The 22,774-nt window shown below is 34.9% G+C and overlaps 1 pseudogene; it reads right to left on the bottom strand.

The window, feature by feature from the left end:
* Nucleotides 1-6,053: 6,053 nt before the first annotated feature.
* On the bottom strand, nt 6,054-20,613 carry LOC113925461 (annotated as a pseudogene).
* Between the last annotated feature and the right edge of the window lie 2,161 nt (nt 20,614-22,774).

Raw genomic sequence — 22,774 nt, forward strand, 5'->3', positions numbered from 1 at the left:
GAATCAAGATGGCTGATACATGAAAAGATGCTCAACATCACTCATGGCCAAGAAATACAAATCAAAACCATGATGAGCTGTCACCTCACGTCAGAATGGCCAAAATCAACAGCACAAGAAGCAGGTGTTGGCGAGGATGTGGAATAAAAGGAACCCTCTTGCACTGTTAGTGGGAATGCAAACTGGTGCATTCACTCTGGAAAACAGTATGGAGGCTCCTCAAACAAGTAAAAATAGAACTACCCTATGATCCAGCAATTGCGTTACTGAGTATTTATTCAAAGAATACAAGAACACTAATTCAAAGGGATACATGCACCCTTATGTTTCTAACAGTATTATTTACAATAGCCAAATTATGGAGTCAGCCCAAATGTCCATCTATTGGTGAATGGATAAAGAAGAGGTGGTTTATATATACAATGGGATATTATTCAGCCCTAAAAAGAATGAAATCTTGCCATTTGCAATGACATGGGTGGAGCTAGAGAGTATAATGCTAAATGAAATATCAGAGAAGGACAAATACCATATGATTTCAGTCCTATGTAGAATTTAAGAAACAAAGCAAATGAGCAAAGTGGGGAAAAAAGAGAGAGAGAGAGACAAATCAAGAAACAGACCTTAACTATAGAGAAATCTGACAGTTACTAGAAGGGAGGTAGGTAGGGGATGGGTGAAATAGGTGATGGGGATTAAGGACTGCACTTGTGATGAGCACCAGGTGATGTATAGAATTGTTGAATCATTATACTGTATACCTGAAACTAGTATAACAGTGTATTTTAACTAACTGGAATTAAAATAAAAGCTTAAAAAGCCAAAAAACCCCACAATTTAAAAGAAATGTATTTTTCCAAGCAAATAAAAAGAAAAAAAGAAAAAGAAATGAGGTTCAACAACAGGATATCTGCACCATAATAAATAAACCTTAAATTCACTCACATCGTAAGACTGTCGAATCACAGACCTGTACCTCTGAAACAAATAATACATTATATGTTAAAAAAAAAAAAAAAGAAGAAGAAGAAGAGAGTAGGAAGGGAAAAATGAAGGGGAGGAATCGGAGGGGGAGATGAACCATGAGAGACGATGGACTCTGAGAAACGAACTGAGGGTTCTAGAGGGGAGGGGGGTGGGGGATGGGTTAGCCTGGTGATGGGTATTAAAGAGGGCACGTTCTGCGTGGAGCACTGGGTGTTATGCACAAACAATGAATCATGGAACACTACATCAAAAACTAATGATGTAATGTATGGTGATTAACATAACATAATAAAACAAAACAAAAAAATCACGTGAAAAAAAATTTACTCACATCATAACCGAAAATTATTTTGAAATAAGCCACAGAACTAAATGTAGAAGTTAAAATTATAAAATTTCTAGGAAAAAAAAATGAGAACATTTTTTTGAAAGATTTTATTTATTTGACAGAGAGAGACAGCGAGAGAGGGAACACAAACAGGGGGAGTGGGAGAGGGAGAAGCAGGCCTCCCGCTGAGCAGGGAGCCCAATGTGGGGCTCGATCCCAGGACCCTGGGATCACGACCCGAGCCAAAGGCAGCCATTTAACGACTGAGCCACCCAGGTGCTCCAGATAAGAACATTTTTAAAGTAATAGATAACCAAAAATTTCTTAGATGGGATATCAGAAGCATGAAACAAAAAAATAGTAATAAACTGAACTCTATCAAAATAAAAAACTACCCTTCTAAAAATAAACTTAATGAAGTCAATATGCAAACCACAAATTAGGAGAGAATATGTATATATATATATACACACACACACATATGTATAGATACACATATAGATACACTTGTATCTAGAATGTATAAAGAACTTTAGAACCCAATGAGTAATACAATTTTAAAATTTAGTAAAAATTAAGAATAATTCTTTAAGTTTTTATTTAAATTCCAATTATTTAACATACAGTGTAATATTAGTTTCAAGAATAATTTTTAAGGTATAGGAAATGTTAATAAACATCATTAGTTGGAAAAGTAAAGTAAAACTTCAATGAAAGGCAACTATACACATACAAATGACTACAATGGAAAATGATGAGAATGAGTGTTGTCAGTTATGTGGAAAAACTACATAGCTGGTGGGGAAATATAACAACCCAACCATTTTGCAAAAACGATTGGGAAGTTCTCATAAAGACAAACATACATTTACATATGACCCAGAAATTTCACTCCTTGAGATTTATCCAAGGGAAATGAAAACTTATGTCCTCACAAAGACTTATAAAAATGGTCATAGCAGGACTCCTGGGTGGCTCAGTCAGTTAAACGTCCAACTCTTGATTTTGGCTCAGGTCCTGATCTCAGGTTTGTGAGATCAAGCCCCGTGTCAGGCTCTGCGCTAAGCATGGAGCCTGCTTAAGATTCTCTCTCTCCCTCTGCCCACCACCTCAACCTCGCTCACACAGATGCTTTCCCTCTCTCTCGAAAAGAATGTACATAGTAACTTTATTTATAATAGTTAAAACTGAAAGCCATTCAAATGTTGATTAGCAGGGAAATGGATATTATTATATGCAGCACAATGGAATACTACTCAGCTATGAAAAGGAACCAAGGAAACACACAACAGTATTGTGCTGGAGGAAGTCAGAAATGTCATGCTGAAGAAAAGGGACTAGACATCATGGAGTATATACTTCATGACTGCATTTATGTGAAATTCTAAGAAGTTCAAAATAATCTATATTCATACCACTAACAGGTATGAGGGAAATTTTAAAGGTGATGCAAGTATTTATCTTGTTTGGGAGAGTGATATTACAAGTGTATACATGTATCATAACTCATTGAACTGTACACTGTAACTGGATACTAATTATTCTAGTGTTGACAAAAAGAGACTAAAAGCCTGAAACTTCAGTTGTTACTACATTTCGTATCTTGAATTAACATTTGGTAATAATTAATAAACTCACTTGTCAGGTAGTGTTATAAATGCTTTACAAGTATGAATATTTAATAAAGCTGGTATAGAATTTTTTTGCTTGATATCATACTGCCAAGTGATCTCCTAAGTATTCTTTCAGGTTGTTATAATCTTTATCACAACATTGCAATGTAGGCTGGGCAAATGTATTGTCCCCCTCATTTTAAAAGTTCAAAAAACCTGAAGCATGTTGAGGTTAAGTAATTTATTAAGCAAAGTCTCTCAGCTACTAAGGAGTAGATTTGGGAATTTAATCCTATCGTTCTTTCTGCTAGTCATTCTAAATAATTTACTGGCAATTTGTTTGAATTGAATAAATTGTATATTTTTAAGTAATTTTCAAATTTGGAAATTAATGTTATTTGTCCTTGCACTTTTTTAGAGGAAGAGGCTTGCATAGTTGACTCATGGTTGCTTAACTTTGTTCTCATTTTACTGCAGCTATTGTAAACAACTAGTCCATTTGCAACCCACATATGGCAAGAACACTACCTCCCATGGACTGTGTTTATCTTGGGTAGTTAATGATCCTGAATCCAACATCTACCAAGGTTATAGCTCAAGGAACCTTTCCAAAGCACTCATTAAAGAGATTTTTTTTTTCCTTCTCAGAAGCAAGTTCCATATGAATTCTTGCTTTCTGACTCACCTGCCAAGTCCAGCACATTGCATTATGCCCGAAAGGCACCAGAGGACTGAGCCAACCTGTCAAATTCCTGCAATAAATTTAGTTTAAACTATGAGATTATTTCTCCTGAGAAAGATGTTTCACAGCCCCCAAGCAATCCCCTGGACTTCTTAGATATTTTTCTCCTTATATGAGTACTTTTTATTTAAGACCAAAAAATATATACTTCTGAACTCGATAGTTTCTTTATCATCGTGCATTTGCTGTTAGTAATGAGGAGGGATGATTTAGATGTGTGCACATGCACGTGTGGTTGAAAGAGAAGCCGGATTGGAGGAGAAGGAAAAAGAGAGAGCTTGAGAGAGAGGGAGAAAAGGAGAGGCACAGGAATGTGGAGAAGGAGAAAGAGGGGAAGAAGGACAAGAATGGGGAGAGGGAGGGAGGGAGGAGAGAGAAGAGGCTATTAAAATATGTAAGTCTATTATCTAGATATTCTGTGGAGTGATTTTTGTGTCAATTAAGAATGTTTACAGAATACTTTTTTCCTCTGAGACATTTTTGGGGAGGCTAAAAAGTAATTTACTTCAGGCATGACATATATCCTGGCTATTAATTATACAATTTATAGACAGCTACATTTCCAATACAGAGAGTTTTTATGGAATACATAACTGCAAGAAAAATGTTCCTATAATGTGATAGGCAGAAAATGTCTCCCGCTCCAAGATGTCCATGCCCTAATCCCTAGAACCTATGAATAGGTTACTTTACATGGCAGAAAGGACTTTACAGTTGTGATTCAACTAAGAATCTTGAGATGGAGAGAGAATCCAGGATGATCCAGGAGGGCCTAAAGAAGTCTCCGGGGTCCTACAAATTGAAAGGGAAGTGGGAGGTCAGAGGGAATTGTAAAGATGCTATGAACTGCTGGCTTTGGGGATTTTGTTTGTTCATTTGCTTTTTACTTTAATTCCAGCATAGTTAACATACAGTATTACAATAGTTTCAAGTGTATGTTATAATGATTCAGCTGACGTTTGAATGCAGAAGAGGCTACTAGCCAAGAGTGCAGGCAGCCTGTGGAGAATTCAAGGGAGTAGATTCTCCCCTAGAACCTCCAGAAAGAATGCAGCTCTGCCAACACCTTGATTTTAACCTAGTAAAACCGACTTCAGACTTTGGCACTCCAGAACTGGAAGATAATAAGTTTCCTTTTTTTTTAAGCTAACAAATTTATAGTAGTTTGTTACAGCCATAATAGGAAACAAATAGATGTAAAAACAGATGGAGAAAGTTTTTTTTTTTTTCCAGCAAAATGTAGCCTTTATTTATTTACTTCCAGGAAATAAATGCTTTCTAATTTCAAGCAACTATGAGAGAACCGCTGTGTTCTTCTACACTCACTTGCCAGAAGGTAGAACTGGAAGTCACATATACGTCTACGAACAGAAATTAAAAGGGAAACTCAACAGAAGATGAAATTCTGAACTGTGTTTAAATCTTTCTTAGAGAAAAAGACACTGCTGCGTAGAAATATTCAAATGTTGCATAAAAACCCCTGTAAACACTAGCAAAATACCACTGAACTGCTTTACCAAATATCACTACTGAGGAAATGTCTGAAAAATATCACAAAGTATAAAATCATATATTAATACAAATGCTAGATTTTATTTTATTTTTTTTAAAGATTTTATTTATTTATTTGAGAGAGAGAGAATGAGAGATAGAGAGCACGAGAGGGAAGAGGGTCAGAGGGAGAAGCAGACTCCCTGCTAAGCAGGGAGCCCGATGTGGGACTCGATCCCGGGACTCCAAGATCATGACCTGAGCTGAAGGCAGTCGCTTAACCAACTGAGCCACCCTGGCGCCCACAAATGCTAGATTTTAAATAAAGACCTTTAGTTTTCCTCATGGTGTAGTTTTATTGTTTCTTCCACAATATTCATATGTGCAAGAAATTTCACAAGAGAACAAATCAGCAAGTTCCTAAAAATGACAGCAAATTCTTCACAAGTCAACCGGCTCTTGAACCCACAAAAAGACAGGAAGCAAGTGTGAGATTATAAAATGCTAAAGATGAAATTTCATCACAATGTACTTTTTTCAAGCTCTACTGCAAATTTAAAATAACTACCAATGTTAATTGCACTTTGTCATATGATTTGAGCTTGCTTTAAGCTCATGCACTGAAAAGAGGACTCATTTCATGCACAAAATCTGTTGCATGCCTGGCTTCCTTAAAACTACAGTTGAACATTCCCAGTGCCAAAAAAAAAAATTCGCAAAGCTAAACTACAGAAAAATGAAAGTTCGTAAGCTTTTGCTTGATGTTTCTGAGTAATAATGTGAAGTCATCAAACTGATAGTTAGAAATGATAGAAAGACACTATCTTGATAATTTCATTTTAGTTTCAACACCAAACATTGCAGAAAGCATCCACGTTTCTGTTACCATTTTCTAATTTAACTTAATCATGATAATCAAAATTTCGGAGTCAAAAGGTAACTGCCCCAATTCTATTTCAAGATTTGCCATGCGTCTTCCATTAGTGTGACAATATCTGTGCCATTTACCTTCCTTTTTATAAGGTTGAGGCTGAGGGTGCTTCTGCTCTTGTTTTCCATGCCTGGAGTTTTCAGTATTTACCATACGTTGCTTTTTATCTGGTCGACTGGGTCCATATGGAGGGGAAAGAGTATGACCAAAGAAGTGCCTATATATATATATCCATTCAACTTCTTAAATACCCTATCAATATCTACTTGATATTCCTTCATGTCTTTAAGATAATCCTTAACATCAGTCAGTGAAGAGCTTCTGATCATGTGTAAAGACATCATTTAGGAAAAAATTATTGATGAATTGACTGTGTTCTCTCCAATGATGAAAACTATCCAGTTTTTCCAATAAATACATTTCAATTAACTGTTTAAATTCACCTATCCTTACAGGATTCCTGATTTTCTGTATCAAGATTCTTTTTCTGAGTTTCAAAGGACATCTTCTCTTCTTCAGTAAGGGCCCAACATCTTGAAAGATTTCCCTTCAATGACTTATAGTCTATAAAAGATTCTTGTTCCTGTTGACATTGGGAAAGATAATCCTTCATATCATTCAGTTCATCTTCATGTATCTTTCTGACTATTGATGCTCCTGAATCTAAATTGTGCCATAGAAATGTCCCAAATCCCATGTCAATTGCAGTCACCAAAGCAAGTTATAACACATTTATTGAGACTACTGCTGAACTGGCATTTACACAACTCCCTAGAGATTTTGTTTCTTGTTCAGGGAGTAGCCATTTCTCAGATTCTGAACTAGGAAGACTTCTTCCTAGCATGGCATGGTCTAAAGGCAGGACTAGGCTGATGACTGGTCCATCACTACTTGATTTATCATTTCTAGTCTGGGATGAAAATACAGTTTCTGACTGACAGAATATATACTGGCTGCTAGAAGAAAAACCCATGTTTTTTGTTTTGTTTTTTTAAGATTTTGTTTATTTATTTATTTATTTATTTATTTATTTATTTTAGAGAGAGAGAGAGAGAGCTTGATCAGGCAGAAGGGCATGGGAGTGAGAAGGAGAGACTCTCCAGCAGACTCCACACTGAGCGGGGAGTCCCACACAGGCTCGAACCTAAGACCCTGAGATCATGACCTGGGCTGAAATCAAGAGTTGGTGTCTCAAATGACTGAGACACCCAGGCGCCCCCTAGCCCATGTTAAAGTCTTCTGGACTCTGCTTCTTCAACAAGTATAGCTTTGTGATTTCTAATTTCTTCTAACTTTGGTGGCTCAAGGGTAAGAATATCAGAATCATGACTGACAGTTCCAAAAGAGACATTGTCTTCAGATGACTTTTCTCCTTCTTTCTCAAGTGCTGATTTTGTTTCCTCCAAAGCTGGATAAGCGGTTTCTTCCATTAACATGTACTATTCTGGCTACTCTCTCCCTGCTCTGACTGCAATACTTATAGCCCCTCTTGCTCTAAAGATGTATATTCTGGAGCAAGCTCACAGCTCTCACTGGCTGTACCATGTTCAGAATTTACCATCTCTTTATCAGACCCCTCATGATTGATGATAGTCCAACCACAAGATGAATCACTGTCAGTGGAATTTTCAGACCTTTTCCAGGTCTGAATGACACCTCCACCTGAGTCTGTTGGCTGTCACAGTGGCCGCCGTCACAGCCTGTAGAAAGCACTCCAACCTTTATATTCCTCAGCCTGTTCTAAGCCTTAGCTGTCTCTGTTTTGTGGTCTTCATGGCTTGGAATTCTAATTAGTGGGAGATAGGATAGGTGGAATTGGTTTTTAAGGTGACAACACTGAGTTGTTTCCAGGAGAGCAGCAGCACCAGCATCAGAGAGTATTACACCTCCTGAAATGTCTGGAATTTGAGACTATCTTCCAAGAGTGTCCTTCTATAGTATCTGAACCCTCAGGGTCCACAAGTGTTCCTAATATAGAGTAAGTGTTTAGTAAATACATGTTGAATCAATAGTTAGAGAAAATGGTTGCCTATGAATAATTTGTGCTAAAGGGACTTGATGAATAAAATCGTCTCCTCTACTAGCTGGTCGGTGTCTGAGAATCAACTTGTATTCCTGTGGGGTAAGGCAAAGTGCACTTTTGAGGAAAGTATAGAGTTTTTATAAGAGGCAATTTAGACCCATATATTTTTTAAGACTTTTATTTATTTGAGAGAGAGAGAGAGCAGAGTGAGAATGAGAGCATGAGTAGGGGGAGGGACATAGGAAAAGGGAGAAGGGAGGAAGGAGCCTGATGCGGGCTCAATTCCAGTACCCTGGGATCATGACCTGAGCCGAAGGCAGACACTTAACTGACTGAGCCCACCCAGGTGCCCCCAAACCCATATGTTTTAGAGGTAAATAGTGTAAGAATGAAGGGACATATGAGAGATGCAGAGTATGGTGATCGAGGGTGCAGTCTCTGGCATCAAACTGCATTGACTCCAAATGCTGAATCTCTTATTTATAAGCTATGTGGTTTTTTTTCTAGTTATTTTTTTATTATGTTATGTTAATCACCATACATTACATCATTAGTTTTTGATGTAGTGTTCCATGATTCACTGTTTGCGTATAAGCTATGTGGTTTCTGGGAAGTTACTTAGCATTTGTGTATCAGTTTCATCTAATGTCAAATGAAAAAATAAGTGTACTTACCAAACAAGCTTACTATGAGGAATGAATGATTCAGTACAAGCAGTGTGCATAGAAACATAGCAAATATGTACTGGACACAAAAAAGGATCTCTAGGTAAGCCCCATGAGTTGAAATGGAGTGTTTGGGACAGCAGTGAAAGCGATATGATTTTTATTAAAGTGATGTGATTTTATTAGGAAAAGCGTTCATGAGATACTGAAGATAAACTTCCCTATTAAAACATTTCCCTAGAGCAAGTGCTGGGCATTAAAACAACCTGACAACATCTGGATTGGGTTTTTTCTTTCCTAATCTGGACAAAGCAGACCTAACAGATTTTCTGATGAGCATGTTTATGACTCTTCCATTGTGCTCCATTCTTATCACATGTGCATTTTTCATGTTAAAACAACCTGACATTAACACTGCTAGTTTAGGAGTATTTTTCTTCTTCTTTACCATCTTTTCATACACACATTGGTTTTTGATGAATTTTCACCCTTTTAAAGTCATAGACTCACATTACTGACCTCATTAGCAAGGGGCAAAGAAAAGCTGCATAGTCAGTTGATAATAAAAATTACTGTGGCCTCTAATGATCAATTAATTGAAATAATAGCTGCAAAATGCTTACAACAAAGTAAGCAAGCACAAAATAATGGCTGTTATTAAATGGCTGCTTATATATTACACCAAGTCAGGATAATGCTGCTCCTGGAATTTGTGTGTAGGTTGCTATGGCCACTGGACACAGCCACAGTTTGTAGATAGTACCACTCCAGGAGGCATACTTTTTATGAAATAATTGTTCACATTATAGCTGTCATTGATAAAAAGCCATTGTTCCTTTTAATGTCTTTCTAACTCTATTTTTTGAAGAAATTATTGATGTACAATGTACATACAATAAAATGTACAGATTTCAAGTGTTCATTTTGATAGATTTTGACAGTTGTATACACCATGTAACCACTGTCCAAAACAAGATATAGACCTTTTCCATCATCTCAGAAAGTTCTTCCTGCTCATTAACAGACAGTAAGAACCTACCTTATCACCACCTTGGTAACAAAGTCAACCACTTTCTGATTTTAATGACCCTAAAATGATTCTGTTTGTTCTTGAATGTCATCATACACATGGAATCATAGAAATGTATTCTTCTGTGTCTGGTTCCTTTTGTGCTACATAACATTTATGAGATTCATCTGAGTTGTGAGTATATCAGTAGTGCATTCCTTTTCATTGCTCAGTAGTACTCCACTGTGAATACAGTGGGATTTGTTTATCCATTTCTTCTTCATAGTAATTTGGTTTCCGTCATGAGGTTATTATGAATAAGGTTGCTGTGCATATTCTTGTCAAAGATTTTATGTTGACATATGTTTTCATTTCTCTTCAGTAAATACCTGATTTAGGGTGATGGGTTGTAGGCCTAATTGCAAAAGCTAAAACTATAAATCATCTAAAAGAAGTGATAGGTGAATATCTTCAAGCCATTCAGAAAAACAAAGATTTCTTAAATAGATGCATAAAGCACTAACCAGAAAAGAACAAAATTGATAAATTGGACTTTGTCAGAAGAAATATTCTCTGTGTCTAAAGATGTCATTTAAAAAAATGAATAAGCAAGCAAAGGAGTAGGAATAAGATATTTGCAATTTGTATAACCGACAAAGAATTTTTGTCCAGAAAATATATAGAACTAATACAAATCAACAGTAAAAAAAACAAAGAGCCAATAAAAGGGGGACAAAACATTTGATTGGACAATTGACCACATAGATACCCATTAGAGGACTTGTACTACCTCATTTCAGGACTTATTTTACCCTAGAGTATTCTTACAGTGTGATATTGGCAAATGGATACAAAAAATAAGTGTGTGAAACAGAACAGATAGGCTCAGGAAGAAATTGGATGTATATTTAACTAATTCTCCTTTTAAATCATTCTGCTGATGCTTGTTGCTCCATTGTCTCTTTAATACCCTAGTGTTCTTATTGTTCTTCTGTTTTTATGACCTCCGCTCATATCACAAAATCAGTCCCAAATTCCCACTTGCTTCTAACTCTCCTCTCTCTCACTAGAGCATGTTATCAACCATGTAGTAAGAAATATTGTTTTCTCAACAAAACGATATACTATGACATTGTTGACTGGTAATTTATTTAATCTTTTTTTTAAGATTTTATTTATTTATTCATGAGAGACAGAGAGAGAGAGAGGGAGGGAGGCAGAGGCAGAGGGAGAAACAGGCTCCTCACGGGGCAGGGAGCTGGATGCCAGACTTGATCCCAGGACCCTGGGATCATGACCTGAGCTGAAGGCAGACGCTTAACCAACTTCTGACTCTGAGATCATGACCCTGAGATCGTGACCTGAGCGGAAACCAAGAGTCATATGCTGGAGTGGAGGGGGGAGAGAGGGATGGGGTGGCTGGGTGATAGACATTGGGGAGGGTACTGCTATGGTGAGCGCTGTGAATTGTGTAAGACTGTTGAATCACAGACCTGTACCTCTGAAATAAATAATACATTATATGTTAAAAAAAAAAAAAGAAGATAGTAGGAAGGGAAAACGAAGGGGGGGAACCGGAGGGGGAGACGAACCATGAGAGACTATGGACTCTGAGAAACAAACTGAGGGTTCTAGAGGGGAGGGGTGGGGGGATGGGTTAGCCTGGTGATGGGTATTAAAGAGGGCATGTATTGAATGGAGCACTGTGTGTTATATGCAAACAATGAATCATGGAACACTACATCAAAAATAATGATGTAATGTATGGTGACTAACATAACATAATAAAAGAAAAGAAAAAAACAAACAAAAAAATGCTTAACTACTGAGCCCCTAGGCGCCTGTAACTTATTTAATCTTATTTGTAGACCAACAACTTATTTGTTAATACAAATATATTTCTCTTGGTTGATTAAAGAAATGTACTAAAGTGAAACAAACATTGCAAGAATGTAAGGTTAACACGAGGAAAGGGACAGAAATTGTCTCATGGCTCTCCTTATGTCGCACTATATAGGAGACCCTGATGTCACATCTGTGTATAAAAAGGCTGCTATTTCTTGACAATTCAAGTCTCAGACATCTCACTGGAAATGATATGAGATACACTACTTTATCTCAAACTAGAACCCATATAGGTCAATCATTTTTAATGTTAGATTTATTTAAAAGTCTTCAGTTTCTGGTCTCCTCAGCATTGTGGTGTGGTAAGCTGTTAGTGGTATTTTTAATTACATGATCTACACTTGAATATTAAAAATGGGAATAAGCCATAGTAATCAGTAGTAACAAGGAAAGAATGATAATCCAAGACTACAAGGTTCTTAAATCTAATGCTTCACAGTCTTTTTTTCAGAAGTATTATAAATCTTGATTTGGGGAAATATTTTCAGTTCTACAGATTACTTCGAATAATATGAATCAAATAGAGAAAACATCACTACTGGGAGGTTTAAAATGATTTTATTTGTTAAACTAAAGGAATCCCCAACTGGGGGCTTTTTGTGCATATCTGAAAATCATAAAATGATAGTTCTATAAGAAGTCTGCTTTTATATTTGAAAATTTATTACCATCATCCAGAAGCCTGAAATCAATAAATTAAAAGAAAATTGTACCCAAATGAAAAAAAATAAAGAAAAAAGAGAGAAGGAAAAAACTCAACTTGTTAGTTTTTCAGAGACAGATTACACCCAACAGCATTAATGTTAAGAAGCAGGTATAGCAGGCAGGGGTACCTGGGTGGCTCAGTTGATTAAGCGTCAGACTCTTGGTTTCCACTCAGGTCATAATCTCGGGGTCACGATCTCAGAGTCCTGAGATCAAACCCCACTTCAAGCCCCGCTTCGAGCCCCCTCATTCAGCACAGAGTCTGCTTGAAATTCTCTCCCTCCCCCTCCCTCCTGCCCCTCCCCTCCCCATGCTCACTCAAGCTCTCTCTCTCTCTTTCTTAAAATACATACGTACATATATAAAATCTTTAAAATAAAAGAAGCAAGTATACCAGGCAGGAGGGGTTCTTCTTAAATATTGCATTTAAAAATTAGCCAAGAAGTAAACACAATGGCAGAGGCAAATCACAAAATTGGAAGTGACACTGCTCAGGCTTCTAGAATAGGGGGAAACAAGAGTTCCCACTGAATGCACTAGCCTGACAATCACATCCATTTTGGTGTGTGCCAGGGCCAGGAGTTGGGGAGGACCTCCCAATAGCAGCCCTCTCCCGTTCAAATTGCAAAATGGAGAAAATAGCAAAAGAAAAGATTTCTGGTTTATTTTGGTAATTTTCTACCACATGAAGAAAAGTACCACTGATACTCGAAGACATAGCATGATCTGATCAGTATGCTAGGTGCTTTTACACACTACCTTACCTTAAAACACTACATTAGTTTCGAACCTTCTCAGGAGATATTTTTATGGATTGGTTTCGTGATTTTCATTTGCTTACTTATTATTTGCTTATTTATTACAAATAAAGATTTTAAATTTGAGAGAGTTTGAGGAATAGTCTTCAAGTCACAGTCAGCACTGAAATTTGAGCCCAAATTTGAGTTGGGCTAACTCAAAACTTCTATTGTTCCCACTACCAAGGCAGTATTGTTCTCTGGTCAAGGACACAGACTTGGTAGCGGGATTCCTGAGTGAAAATCCTGACCCTGTCATTCATTCATTGTTTAAGTTTGAATAAGTCATTTGATCTTCCTAAAAAACTATGTTTCTTAAACATAAAATGGGAATAAGAACCTGTCTCAAAAGACAATGGTGAGGATTAAAGATATTAATATATGTAAAGCCCTGGTAAGAACTCCCTGCACATAATACGAGCTCAATAAATGACCACTGTTATTGACACACTATATAAATTTTATTATGTATGTTAGTGAGTATGTATTCACTTAGCATGTTGTAATAACTTCTGAATATCTTTTAAGGGAATTAAAATGTAATCTGTGAAATGCAATTCCTCTTGAGAGAGAAACTTTATGTACTTATTTACACTATACACTAAAGATTGTTTTGGAGAGAAAAATATATATATGCTCATGGTATAGTGGATAATATGATCATAATTGTTTTGACTGGACAAGCAATAGAACAGAATCATGCCCATTACTCAATTAGCCATGATCTACAATCATCAAAACTATAGTTGCTATCTTGGCATAATTGTTCTTTCTTTCTTTCTTTCTTTCTTTCTTTCTTTCTTTCTTTCTTTCTTTCTTTCTTTCTTTCTTTCTTTCTTTCTTTCTTTCTTTCTTTCTTTCTTTCTTTCTTTTGATTAGGACATAAGGAGTAACTGTAGATGACACTGTCTGACAATTAAAATCTAAATGATCACAGTGCTTCAAGATGTCTACCCACTAATTAGAAAAGTGGTTGACAAGGTACAATTTGCAAGTTTGTCAGTATTAGGAATTAGCATTCTGCTATTACATATTAAAGTTTAGAGATTAATTTTCTCTGAAAAATTATTAGTGCTTCATTACCAGTTTCATAGGAATGGATTTTAGAACACAATCCTGAACAATTATTTCTGATTATGGAGAACCTATCCCCAAATCATAGCTTCAGATTTTTCACTCAGAGCAATGTAAACTCTTAGGGAAACATTTCCATCAATGTCAGGACTGCACCACTCATGTTTTTTTGTCTTTCTTTTTTCCGTTTTTATAAACTGTCCTTCTTTTTCCCTAACTATTCCAGAGCATTAAAATGGCAGGGACATCTTGGACTTCTTAGATTTTCTTTTACCCATTGCAGTTTCTCATGAGGTTCCAAGTACATAGCAGTTAGGAATGTACATGTGATAATTTCCTCAAATTACTATACTTTGGTTTTATCTTTGGCTTCACCATTTTTCCCTTTGAAAAAGTCTCACTTTTCTCCATATTCTCTCTGTCTCTAGCTCAATTCTCCTTTGAGTTTCTCAATTCTTTCTCCTACTAGGCCTAAAATAAAAACCTATGATTCTCAATCCTGTCTTTAAAAAGCTCTTTAAAATGAAACAATATGTTATGCATATTCATTCATTCATTCATTCATTCATCCATTCATTCATAAAAAGTGAACATTAATTATTTGCCAGGCTTTATTTTCGATTCTGAGAACACTTAGGTAAATAAAACAAACTAGGGTTCTGTTCTCATGTTGTAAGGAAGACATGAAGACACATTAACCAACTAAACAATGAACATAGTTGAGACCCTAGATAGGTGAGGAATGACCAGGATGGCTTCTTTGAAAGGGTGGTGTTAGAGCAGAAGTCTAAAGATGAAAAGTGCCAACTCTGAGTAGATCTGTATTTGGGGCAGAAGGAACATCAAATGAAGAACCCCAAGGTGGGGATAAATGGCATTTTTGGAAAGACAAAAAGAAAATCATAATATCCAGAATGTGGTTAGCAAGTGTGAGAGAATGTGCAAGTTCAGAGTTCTTTGTTACAGAGTTGAGAATCCATTCTAAGTAACATTAAATATATCATTAAAGGATATTAGAGGAAGCTAACATGATCTCTAAGAAGGTTGGAGAGCCAGTCCCAGAAGCTTGGACCAGCGACCACAACGTGGGGCTTGCTTCTGTGAGAACATCGCTGCCATGTCACTGAGCACAAGAATTACAGCTCACACCTTTGAGATTGTGTATGGAGTCCCCAAACTCTAACTTTTGAATGACAGAACACTGTAGACAATAGGAATGCTGAGAGAGGGTCCTCTAGCTTCTAACTTGAGAACAAGGGACTGATCATGTCACATTGGAAGGGTATTCAAAAGGTGCCAGTTCATCAAACACATGATAAATGCCCACCATATCACAGAGAAAAGCTTGGAGTTTTAAATGTTAATATAATTTGAAGTGTGTTATATGGGATTTTCATACCCTCCCAATTCTGCATCATGGAAATAAAGAAATTGAAAAATATGAAATGCGTTCGAGCTCTCCAGCATCACAGAATTCATGTGAGAGAACAAGAGCTGTGGTGATCAGGGGCACTGATATGTGGCTTAATTTATGGAGCGCCTCTGAAGGGCATTTAATCAGCAGGACCAGTTCTGCCAACATGAACAAGGGCTGCTTGCCCCTATGTGGAATCTCATTAGTATGATCAAATGGAAGTGACACCTATCCCTTGAGAATGAGTACATCACTTCTGTAGGACTCTGAGGTGGAGATAATTGACCACTGAAAATGAGCATGAATTATGAAGAGTTTGGCAGAAAATGAGTGATTCTCACAAATGTCATTCAAATCTTACACTCCTTGAGTTACACTGCCACTCTGCTAACAAAGCCAAAATCATTTTTATAAAGGAACTTGAAGATTGAGACATTAAAATCCATCAAATATACCAAAAAAAAGGCTTCTCCTTGTAAATTTAAAATGCATTATATTTGCAAATTAACTGGTGTTCAGAAACCATCTTTTCTTTCTGTGATTAGACAAAGGCTTGCCAGACACTTGTGACCAGATAATGTAATGAAGTAAAACTCTGAATCTTTTTGGACTTTGTTTTAATGCCTTAGATTCTAAAATAAAACTTTTTTTTTAAGCTCCATTTTGCATGTGGTTGGAAAATAGTTAAACTCCATTCATCCCACAGAAGTGTCTACCTGTTACAAGCAGAACACTTTACTGTTTCAAGACAGTGGGAAGGATATACTGGCTGTGTATCAGAATAACCTGGGGAAATGTGCTAAAATAAAGTCTCTGTGCTCCACTGCAAGATTCTTATTCATTATCATCTCTCAAGGGTTCAGAGAGCCAATACATCCATCTAATGCACTCATCAGGACTTGATTATTATTGTAGTCTGTTCCCAAGCAGATCTCTTAGTGAAATCACATGATTTTCATCTCATCAGAGCTATACAGGGGAAGAGTTTTTACAGAAATAGGACCCAAAAAATTCTGCAAAATCCATTTAAATAGTTACTAAATAAAGGATGTGATTAAAACATATCTCCCCAGGAAAATCCATTAAAAGTAGTCCCTTTCCTCCACTAAGGTCTACACTCTTCTGATAACCTCAGCACAGAGTCTGCTTGTCCCTCCCCTTGGCTCCTCCCCCCACTTTCTCTCTCTCAAAAAAAAAAAAATAAAATATTTTAAAAAAGATGAATACAAAACCAAAACTGATTAAGAAAAAAAGACAAATTCACAAATAACATAAGATATGCAAAATATCATGTAATTGTAGAGCATTTTACAGATCATAAGAGATTATTATGAACAACCTCATAGCAATGAATTAGAAACTTTAAAAATGAATATGTTTTACATAAAAATATGAAGGCCAGCTCAAGAAAATATAGACTATGTCTAAGATCATTTGAGATTAGATTTTCAGCCAAAAATAGAACTGATTCCCCAAATAAGGCTCAAGCAAAATCGAACTATACACTCTCTAATGTAAAAGTTCAGGCAGTTCAGGGCTGCTGAGTAGTTATGCTCCAGATCACTTATCTGTCATTTCTAATGTTTAGTCCTTATCTCTGTGATCTAACATCACGCCTGGATGTGTGACCATCACAGAAAAACAAAGACAGTTTTAGTAAAGAAAATTACATGCCAATCTTATTCATGAACTTACAGGGAAATATCTACACTTATAGAGAATATCCACACTTGGAATATAACAAAAGTGGCACTAAAATCAGTGGATAAAAGAGGCATTATGCCATAAGTGGTCAGAGACAAATGGTTATCTGTTTTTAAAACCGGTAAAACCAGATCATTTTTTCATTACCTTGTACAAAAAAAATACTTTCCATGTAGATTAAAATTTGTAAAGCCAAACTTTAAAATGCTTCGAATAAAAAAATATGTCTCTGTGAGTTTAGGACAGAAAATTATTTCCTTATTAAAACACATAATCTACAATTATAAACTACATTATTTGGCAGTAAAAATGTCTGTATTGCAGAAGATATCTAAAACAAAGTATAATGTTAAGCCACAGATTTAGAGGAGATATTTGCAAAAAAAAAAAAAAAAAAACTAACAGAAGAATAATATCCAGAGTATAAGGAATTTCTTCAAATCAGTCCAAAAAAAAGAACAATCAAAAAAAAAAAAAAAAGACAAAAGACTTGAGTAAACATTTTACAGAAAAAAACTATGGTCAATAAACATAAAAAAATTATCAAGTGCATTGGAGAAATACAAATTAAAACAAGAGTGTGATTGAAAATACCTTCAAATTTTGAACTCTGATACCAAGTACTAGTGGAAACACACATTGCATATGAAAGTATAAAGAGACATTGTCACAACCTAGTAATGTTGAAGATGCACATACTTTACAACCTAGCAATTCTACTTGAATGTGTACACCATAGAGAAAAAATCCTGGTGTGGGGTCTACAACATATGTACAAAAAGTTTATAAAAGAAGTTTGTTCGTAAAAATAAGAAATGTAAACACCAGTATTGAATAAGAAAGTCTCTTATTAAATATTCATTATGAAATAACATATAACCATTAAAATGAAGGAACAACATCAACATTCATCAACATAAACATTTATATAAATTGTAGTATACTTAAAGAGGTATGTCTTAAGGATTTGTCTGACCCAATCTTCACCACATACTTCAAAGACTTTAGGTTGTCTGCTATCAGCCTTTTCGGTCTGCCTTACAAAATGCCACAAACTGAATAGCTTACAAAAAACAGACATTTAATTTTCACACATTTAATTCTGGAGATTGAGAAGTCTAAGGTCATGGAACCCACAGATTTGGTGTCTGACGAGGACTCACTTCCTAGATGGCCATCTTATCACTGCACTCACTTGGGAAAAGGGGCTAAGGAGTTCTGTAGGACCTCTTTTATAAAGAGCACTAATCCCATTCATGAGTGGGATTAGCTCACCACTGTGACCTACCCAGATCTCAAAGGCCCCACTTCCTAACACCATTACACTGAGCAGTATATTTCAATATATGAATTCTGAGGGAACACATTCAGTCATTCAGCATAGGGGGAGATATAGATAACATAAAGTCAAGATATAACTGGTGCAGTTCTCCAGGCAAAGTCAAAAGTCATTTATCCATCTTCAATGCTATCTAAAACCTGAAAGAAGAGCAATAGATCTATAGACAATTTTAAAGAAGTGTACATAACAAAAATCAATATGAATATAGGAAAGCACCTCTTAAGGTATTAGAACTATGAATAGACAAAAGTATTTGTGTGTATGTGTATACCCAACTGTGTGTGTGTGTGTGTGTATATATATATATACATATATATATATATATATACACATATGTATGTATACATAACTGAATATAAAGGCTATAAAGGGAAAACAGTCTCTAATGCATGATACAATGTTCATTGTAACTAAGGAAATATGGAACACTTAAGATAATCATTCATGCTAGTGACCCTAATGAAACATGATTTCGGTTGATTGTAAATTTCTTCAACAAAGGAAGCAGAAAATAAAAACAGAATGTAGATAGTCAATAGAAATTAATAGTATAGAAAATATGGCAATAAATATAGAAAATTGACAAACTTTGAGAAGTATGAAATCCAAGTTTGTTAACTTACAACTGGAAAAGAATTTTAATAGTTTCCCCATTTGAAATACAGTCATCTGCTGGACTGACACACCAGACAGTAATATGAATGATAGAAAGATACCAACATATTCAGTTCTGGGCAAATGATATGATGATCTATAAAGAGTTTTCTATAAAGCAAGAGAAAACACAAAGAGAAGAATGGCTTTCCATCTCCACAAATTTCTAACAACCTACATATCCCTTAGTGATCTGGATCTTACCGAGCAAAAAACCAGTAAAAAATAACCATCGCACATTTCTGGTGTTTACTGTGATATTGCATGAAAAGCCTGTCAATACCCCAGGAGAATCACTTAGCAGGTCCAGACTTTGGAGTTGTATGGTATTAACTGCATTTGAGTGCTTTAACATCTAGTGCTCCCCCTTTCTTTTTTTTTTTTCCTATTAACTTAACAGGTAAAATATTTTATTCAACTCTTAGATTCACAATAGCTATTTGATATACTCAATTAAGGGAAGGTGTTTCATCAATTAAAATGAAAGTACTTCAACTTCCTTAATTTTTTCTTACTTTTTACTACCTGTGATACAGAATGCTATATAAATCTGTTAATATACAAAGCAATGTGTGTCTAATTCATGTTATTTCCACCAAATTTAAAATTCCTCATTTTCTTTTTCAGTTTTATGTCTCTCATGGCATTTTAAAAATGTCTCTAAAGTATTCAGGTTTAGTATAATTTTGTTAGTATTATTTAACTCCTAACTGATTGTGTATAGAAGAAATTCCCAGTTGCAAGTATTGGTTAGGATTTTGCTAAATAGGATAGAATCCATTCCAGCTATGTGAAGGAAATAGTAAATGATTATAGATTCTTCAGAAGTGCTACAGATACAGACTCTAAAATGAGTTATCAAGAATACCATGCAATGTCAAACTCTGCTGCCAAGAAAACAGCTACTTGTGACAGCTATTGAATCACTGGGTGTTATATGCAAACAATGAATCATGGAACACTACATCAAAAACAAATGATGTAATGTATGGTGATTAACGTAACATAATAAAATAAAATTTTTTAAAAATTAAAATAAATAAGTAAATAGATATATGATACATTAAACACACACACAAAAAAAGCTATTGGCTTCAGAACTATACTGCTCCTGCCTGGATCCAAAGGCCACTGGATTAGGAAGCCAGCCTAAATTTGGAAGCTGGCTGTGTACCTGCCTCCTCCTGGACAATGATGCCTCCACTGTGTCTCACAGCAGCAAAATACATCTCCAAATTCTAGGTCTTTCCTCATATGACTCAGTTCCAAATCCAAATCTATTGAGTATACAACAGAGTAGTAGAATCTAAGTCTCAGAAAGAACTCAAGGGAGCCAAAGAAATGTAGTTTTAAGTTTTCTGGTCTCTGAAGGAAAAGGGTTTGGAGCATAGATAGAAGGGGTTTGGAATGCATATTGAAAAGCCAAACCAACAACAATAGCCTCACAAGCAAAGAACAAGCAGAACATCACATGGAGTCACAAATGATTACACAATAAAAATGAAAATGGGAACACTGACAGATATATTTATTTATAAATAAGGATATTATCATTTTTAATCTTGTACAATAAGCAGCTTAGTATTGAATACCATCTTTTAAAAAGCTTTTGAATGAAACATATGTTTATTATTTTGATAGCTAAGGTATTAAAAGTCCATTAAGGTTGTTAAAAAGTATAACGAAATTCCTGTCAACAATAATCAGATAGAGTAAAGGTAGAAGATTTAATGTGTGCATATAAATATATATAAATATATAATATTACATATACATATAAAGCATATGACATATATTCACTTTTTTTCTTAGCTATCTTTAAAAACCATTGAGACTATTAAGCATTCTAGAAAAAATGAAAACAATTTATTGTGGGATTTTAGCATATACAGTAGTAAAATATATGCCAACAAAAACAAGGGTTGTGGTTGAGCAATAAATGTAATTGTACAACTTTTTACATTGTACTCTAGAGCAACCAATAAAAGCTAATACAAAGAGGCACAGTCAAAAACACCAATTCAAGAAATAAAATATTTTTATTTTCTAAAAATTTACTAAAATAAAGCAGAAATTGAGAAACATAAGAAAAATAACAAATGGGCTAATTATAAAATACCTATCATGATGGAATACTTAAACTCGACCATATCAAAAGCTACGTTAAAGATAAATGGGCTGACACTCCATTTAAAAGCAAAAGATTGTCAAATTGGATTATAGAAAAAACAAGATTGCAGTTTATACAATTTGCAAGAATCCACTTTTTTAATTAAAAAGACACGTACGCCCTGAAACTAAAAGTATGGGAAAAGAAATACAAATGCAATTTCTTAGTTTAAGAAAATGCATGTTATAAAAGGCAAAATAGACTTCAAGACAAAGAAATAAAAGAAGGCATGTCATAATGATAAAAAAAATCAATTCATTAACATAAAAATGTTAAATACGTACATGCCAAACAATAGAGCTTCAAGTTACATGAAGTAAAAATTGAAAAAACTTAGGGAGAAATTCAAAAGAACCCACGATGATAATAGAACATTTTCACATTTCTCCCTCATAAATTGATAGCGAAATCAGACAAGATGCAGTAAGGATCAAAAAAATGAATAGTAGTATCCAAGTTGACCTAATTTACATCTATAGAATATTACAACTGAAAATCTGGGAAGTAAATATTTTTTCGAGTTTATGTAGAACAGTTACCAATATAAATCAAATATTGGACCATAAAATACATCTCAATAAAATTAAAATGGACTGAACTTACACAGATTATGTTCTGTGTCCATAAGAGAATTAAATTAGAAATTGATAGCAAGAAAATACCTAAAAGAAATTCCCCCCAAATTGGAAAGTAACGACATACTTTAAATCTATAGGTTAAAAAAAGAAAAAAAGAAATTACAAGTAAAATTTGAAAATATTTTGAACTAGATGGTAATGAAGGAACAATATAATATTGTAGAATGTAGCCAATGCTATTTTTACAGTGAAATGTATAGTTTTATATTGCCCATACTAGAAAATCTATTTTAAAATAGTAAAATCAATGATTTAAGTTTCCATCTTAAGAATATAAAGCAGAATAAATAAGATCATAAAAATAAATGTGACATGAATGAAATAGAAAGTAGACAAAAATAGGGAAAACTAACAGACAAAAGCTGGTTCTTTGAAAGATTAAAAAATACTGATAAACTTTTAGCAAGACTAGCCAATAGTGACACAGATATTAAAATATTAATAAAGAGACATTTTGAGCAATGTAATGGTAATAAAATTAGCGACTCAAACAAAATGAACAATTTTCTTGAAAAACATTAATTTAAAAAGCTGCCAAAAATTTAAAAAATTGAAATAATTCTGCATTTATTATAATTTTTG

Source organism: Zalophus californianus, chromosome 2, assembly GCF_009762305.2.
Source record: "Zalophus californianus isolate mZalCal1 chromosome 2, mZalCal1.pri.v2, whole genome shotgun sequence".
NCBI lineage: Eukaryota > Metazoa > Chordata > Mammalia > Carnivora > Otariidae > Zalophus > Zalophus californianus.